Source organism: Chiloscyllium plagiosum, unplaced genomic scaffold, assembly GCF_037043375.1.
Source record: "Chiloscyllium plagiosum isolate Xiang-an unplaced genomic scaffold, Cpla_swu_hap1 HiC_scaffold_40, whole genome shotgun sequence".
Taxonomy (NCBI): domain Eukaryota; kingdom Metazoa; phylum Chordata; class Chondrichthyes; order Orectolobiformes; family Hemiscylliidae; genus Chiloscyllium; species Chiloscyllium plagiosum.
The window spans coordinates 57224975-57231249 of record NW_028270178.1 but is presented as its reverse complement, the minus strand read 5'-3'; positions in this window follow the sequence as shown (position 1 = coordinate 57231249).

Here is a 6275-nt window from a genome sequence, read left to right as displayed (position 1 = left end):
AGACTTAATGGGGGGTTTTCAGGTTATGAAATGTTTGGACAGAGTAAATAGGTGGAAAATTCCCTCTTTCAAGTAAGTAAACATCTAGATGTCAGGCATTCAATACCTTTGATCAACCCTTTGAAGGACAAAGCAATGATGAGAACAGAATCGCTGTCACTCCGAGAATCTGTTTTTTCAAAATATTTGGACATTTGGTGACATACAAGGAATAAATTTCACAAGGAGAGAGACAGCGTGTGGCTAGGTAAAGGTGTAGGGCTGGCGTGTAGTCGGTCGGAAGTTGCGGGGAAACAATGTCTAAGTTGGTTGACTTTAAATGTAAAGATATTGCTTTAATATGTGCAGCTGAATAAGATTCGGGTCCAAAACTCTGCATTTTGAAAGATTTGGCATAATATTTCACCTAAAGCATTGTAAATGGAACTGAGTGGATTTTTATTTATTGTGAAGAAGAATATATTACATAATGAATGGGAAGTTACCAATTGCTTGGAGATCGACTTCCTGCTTTCATCACATGCGTTAAAGATGTGAGAACAAACACCATGATGTTTGGTCCATTTAATACTCAGTGAAATCTGCCAAAACAACGAGCAACGAAACTGGTGGGTTTTATTTTGCACTTTAACCCTCTGTTTTTCTAAGCAGTATTTTCCTTAAGCTGAAATAAAGTCAGATCAAATTTGAATACAACATTAATCGTTCAAATGAGATACATCTAATTCACTTCTGATTATTACAATGAACATTGTGAGGTTTCAGCAAAATTAAAATGAAACGAACAAATCAGCATTTCTTGCGATTTAATCCAATTCAGGTTTAGCCATATGAGAAATGCCATAGAGCGACAACATCGCCTTTATTTCCCTCACCATGGCTTCTTCACGTGAGAGAGAAAGTGACTGAAGAAATTATGTGTCAAATGTAGGTGTAAATATGACGGTAAATGTTGTCCTTTTTCATTCTGACTCAGTTATGACTCAGAATGTATCACTGACAGCTATTCATTCTGACCAGCATGGCTATTTATTGGAATTTCCTCTAATTATAATTCAAGTGAAAGCAGAAACACAATGGTGTGGATTCGATTCCGCTCTGGAACTTTCTCATCCATGACGTTCACCACATGTAACCTGATGAGGTCACATGTCATCCCTCTACAAAATGTGCTGAGGAGACCGAGAAATGATGGTGGTGAGTTATTATATCGCTGTGCTCCACATTCACTGGTTCGAGTCACACTCTGGTTGTTAATTTTACACACCGCTCTGGCAGTTTTTCTTTGCACCTCACACTCTGGTATACACTGGATAGAGAATCTTGTTCTTGCCCTTCACTGCACGTGAGACTCACAAATAATCGACACCACATTAAAGTCGAAATGAAGAGTGAGAGCAGTCATTCTATTCAATTGTAGATGAAATTGGTGGAATGAGAAGGAACACATTTTTCTTTCCGCCCTACATTCCATCTTGTCTTTCTATGAATTTACATCGAAAGAAAGAGAAAAAAATAACAAGAGATTGGGAGCACAAGTTTATCCATTGGGGTTGTTCATGAGTATTTTAACCTAACACTTCTCACAAATATCTATCATTATTTAAAACAGTCACTCGGAATTGGAACCGCAGAAAATTTCTCTAATGGAAAAAAATTCTTCCTTTCACAAATTTCTGCTGTGTGTGAATCATACAACAATCCATCATCCAGCGTGATCACTGACTTTCCAACTGTATAAGATCTAGCAACTTCCTTCAGCAATCGCAGCTTCTGTACACAGCCACCAGTGCTGTGCCCAGTGTCAGTTGTTGCCCCCAGGTCACAGCATATTTCTTCTTCCTGAGTTTATGAGCCTTGTTCCTGATCTGTCTGATCTGTTTAATAAACCTTTTCTGTCACTTCATCACATCCCCTCATAATTCTGAACTCATGAATAAAATAAGGCGTTAGACGAAATGTTAAACCAAATGGAAGTATGCTATTCAGCCCAAGGAGTCTGCTCAACTATTCAACAAACTCATGGTTGATCTGTTTTGGAGATGCCGGTGTTGGACTGGGGTGTTCAAAGTTAAAAATTACACAACACCTGATAGTCACCTGACTATTACCTGATGAAGGAGCGATGCTCCGAAAGCTAGTGTGCTTCCAATTAAACCTGTTGGACGATAACCTGGTGTTGTGTGATTTTTAACATAGTCAATCTGATAATCTTGAATTCCTTTCAGCTCACTTAGATCGACAAAGTTTCATCATCTTTCTGATTAACTATCTGGCATAGTTTGAAAATACCCAACCACACAGTCTCAACAGCGGGTACTGGAAAATGCCACAGATTGTTTGGCCCCTGAGCAAAGAAATTACTCCTCATTTCTGAATTAAATGGGCAATATCGAATTCTGAGATTATGTCCTCTGGTGCTCTCCTCAGAGCATAGGGCAAGCCACCTGCCCGTATCTACCCTGTCAAGATCCCACGAATATTGAACGTTTATAAATGTTATTATGTGATTATAAAGTTCCCCTCCTCCTCCTTTGTTTCAAGGAGAATAATCCCAGCCTCACCAATCATTCCACGAAGTTCTACTGTATACAGAGTTAGCAACATGTTAGTAAGTCTGCGCTTTCCTTACAGCGTCCTTATATATTATTAAGACAGGTGGAGAAATTTCGGTGAGGAAACGGGTTGAAATTTCAGGCGCAGACGGGAATTGGAACTTGAAATCAGAAAGCGATTAGAATCGGATTGACCCACAGAAGGACCAAATGCAGCGAAGATAACTCTGACAAATGAGAATCTAATCATATTCGATTGACATTCAATGGCTTCAATGTAACTGAATTCCTCCGGGTAATCGTCCTGGGAGCTAGCATTTCGGAAAAATGGAACCTGACCGCCCATATAAAGACGTTGACGACAAACACCTGTCCGTGGGTCGACTTTGTTTGATTATTAACTCAACTCTTGTCTCCGTAAACCCTACATCGTCCGCAACGCACAAATTAGATGTTTAACAGAACTCTCTCCATTTGCCGCGGTGGGTGCAGCTTCAATACCACTGAAGGAACTGGGCATCCTCCACGACAATGCAGTCACTTAACTGTATATTGTTCAACACCTGAACTTTTATTCCCTTAACTGCTAAGGCACAATTGCAGCAGAGTGCACCACATAGAAAATTCACTGGAGTAAGTCATCCAGGCTTTGTTGACAGAACCTTCAAAGCTCAAAAACTGTACCGACTATAAGGACAAGGTTGAAGATGCACTGAACCTCCACCATTTGCAAATTACCCTCTGAGGCACATACCAGCATTACCTGGAGAGGAATCAATGGTAAATTCATTGAGTGGTGAAGTAGTTTGATGGGCAAAGATTTATACTTCAGCCCTCTATCTTTCAACTTTCAATTTTTTAAAATGTAGATTATTGCATGGACCAGACTTGTGCTCATTCCTTTAGTTGTTTCCGAAACTGGCGGTTACTAAAGATCGAATATCATCCACAGTCTGTGGTCAACAATAGAAAATATCCAAAAACCTCTCGAACAACTGATCTACCTGTCCAACAATCTTCAGGGATCTGTGAATGTCCACTCCAAGATCTCTTTGTTCATGTACAACACTCAGAATCCTCATTGTTATTGTTACAACTCCCCAAATGCACTACCATTCATTAGTCTGGATTCAATTCCATTCGCCATTTTTCCTTTCCACCTGATGGATACATCCCTGCTGTACCTGACATTATTCATCATAGTCAACTACACGACTATGTATCGTCAGTAAACTTCTAAATCATGACTTCTAATAAAAAAGTTTGAATTATTGATCTACATCAGGAAACAGTGGTACTTCACTGGGAAAAAGCATCCAAACATGGTTCCTTGCTGCATGGGATGAACAACTGCCACGTTCCAATCTCCAAGGGTTGCTAGCCCAGTATCTCGCCACTACATTTGCAGATGACACAAAGATTGGTGGAGTAGCCAGAAAACATAGGGGACTGTCAAAGAATGAAGTGGAATATAGGTAGACAGAAGAGTAGAGCGGAGAAGTGGCAAATGGTGTTCCATTCAAGCAAATGTGTGTTGATGATTTGGGGAAGTCTAATTCCAGAGCCAAGTATACAGTAAACGGAACAGCCTTGGGTAAACTTTATGAGAAGAGAGATCTGGGAGTTCAGGTCCTTTGTACCCTGCAGTTGACTGCACAGGTGGATAGAGTGGTCAAGAAGGCATATGGCATGCTTGCCTTCACCGGATAGGGCATTGAGTATAAGAGCAGGCAAGCCCTGCTAAAATTGTACAAGAGTTTGTTTCGGCTGCGTTTAGAATACTCTGTACAGTTCTGGTCGCCAAATTATCAAAATTATGTGGATGTTTAGGAGAGAATGCGGAGAAGGTTTACGCAGATGCTGCCTGGTATGGAAGATGCAAGCTCTGAAGAGAGGTTGAGTAGGTTACTTCTGCTTTCATTAGAAAAAACGAGATTGAGGGGACCTGATTGAGGTCTACAATATCATGAAGGGTACAGACAGGGTGGATAGAGATCAGCGTTTTCCCAAGATGAGGGATTCAATAATGAGAGGTCACGCATTCAATGAGAGAGGTGAAACGTTTAAGGGAGATAGACATGGAAAGTATTTTACACAGAGGGTGGTAGGTGCTGGAATGCGTTGCCAGCAGTGATAGTAGAGGCAGGCATGGTAGATTCATTTCAGGTGCACCTGGACCGATGCATGAGTAAGTGAGAAGCAGAGGGATACGGATGCCTAGAAATTGGGCGACATGTTTAGGTAGTTGATTTGGTTCGGCTCAGGCTCAGCTGTCCAAAGGGCCTGTTCCTGGGCTGCACATTTTCTGTATTCTTTGTTCTTCTTTGTTCACTACACTACCAACTGTAGGTTACAGGTGAAGTAGTGTTACTTCTGCAGTCATCATTACTTATGCAAGGTAAATTAACTCACAACAGTGTCCAATTGTTTCAACCAAGAGCTGAGTCAACAAGAATGTGAAGGAAATATACAATTGTTTTCATATTAGCTAAAATGTGCATACAAGAATGAAAGGTGTCTGCAGACAATGGTAGATGGTACAGACAAATAGATAAGGTGCTGTGAGGATGTCGGTTAAGCTAGAAATGCTTATACAAGCAGTAGTTATAAGCATTTGTTTCCCATTTCTGCAAAAATAAAAAAAAACAAACCCCAATTAAAAGGTAGTAAGGTTCAATATGGTTGGGGAAAGGGAGGAAATGTCACAAGTGTGGTAAATGGATCGCAGTGAAGGAGGACATACCTAACAGTTGACTACAGCCAAGATGTGGTGAAAAGGCCAAGTCAAACCTGTACTTTGTTATGCCCAAGGCCGGATAAGGCAAAAGAGAAACATTAGTAATGGGCACCGGGTTTGGAGTAGTGAATCCTATGTACTTGCTAAACTCTGCGAGTCGATTTCAGGAACCACGCTTGCAAGCGTGTAATAAACATACTGATTGCTTCAGATCTTGTCTCGCACTGAAATTATTGAAGTAAGTGGGCTTAGTTTCATATAATTGGGGGATCGTCCGGGATATTCTTCCATCGCCGGGGGAAGTGGCTGGCCCTGGACACTGGGAAGATGCCTCCCATTCACAATTGAGGAGTGGTTTCTTGTCCCGGTTTTGTCCGCTCCCTTGGGAGACTGGTACGAATCCCACAACAGAGACATCTGAATCAGACAGTGAAAGAAGGTCAATAAAAAGTATAGAAAAAAGGGGGCCAGCCAACTCTGTGCACAGACCAACGTCAGAAAACTGACATTTAAGTATTAACTTGGTGGCCGGGAAAAGGGATATTTAATCGCTGAGGGACTGGTGAGGGCCCCGAGAAATGGGGGGTCGGCAGAGTAAGTCGAACTGTCACGGAGTAAAGGAAGAAAAAGTCCCTGGTAACTTTCCTCCTGAAAGTCCGTTGGGGAGGATGTTGAGGGAATGGACAAGTAACACTTGTACAAGGGAAAAAGATAAAAAGAAAATGATTAAATATTGTTGTTTGGTATGGACCAAAGAACCAATCCTTCATCCAGCTGTCTTCTGGCCAAAGTATGATTCGGATGAGGATTGGGTATGTCAGTACTTAGATTTGCATGTGAATAAAAAACAAACTTTTAGTGAAAAAGAGGCGGACTATGCGTCCTGTTGGAAGGGAAGTTTGGGAATGATGGTAGTAAAGACAAATGATTCCCCCTCTGCCCCTCCCCCCCAGTCCCTGGGATCCTTTTGCCTGTTTGCACTC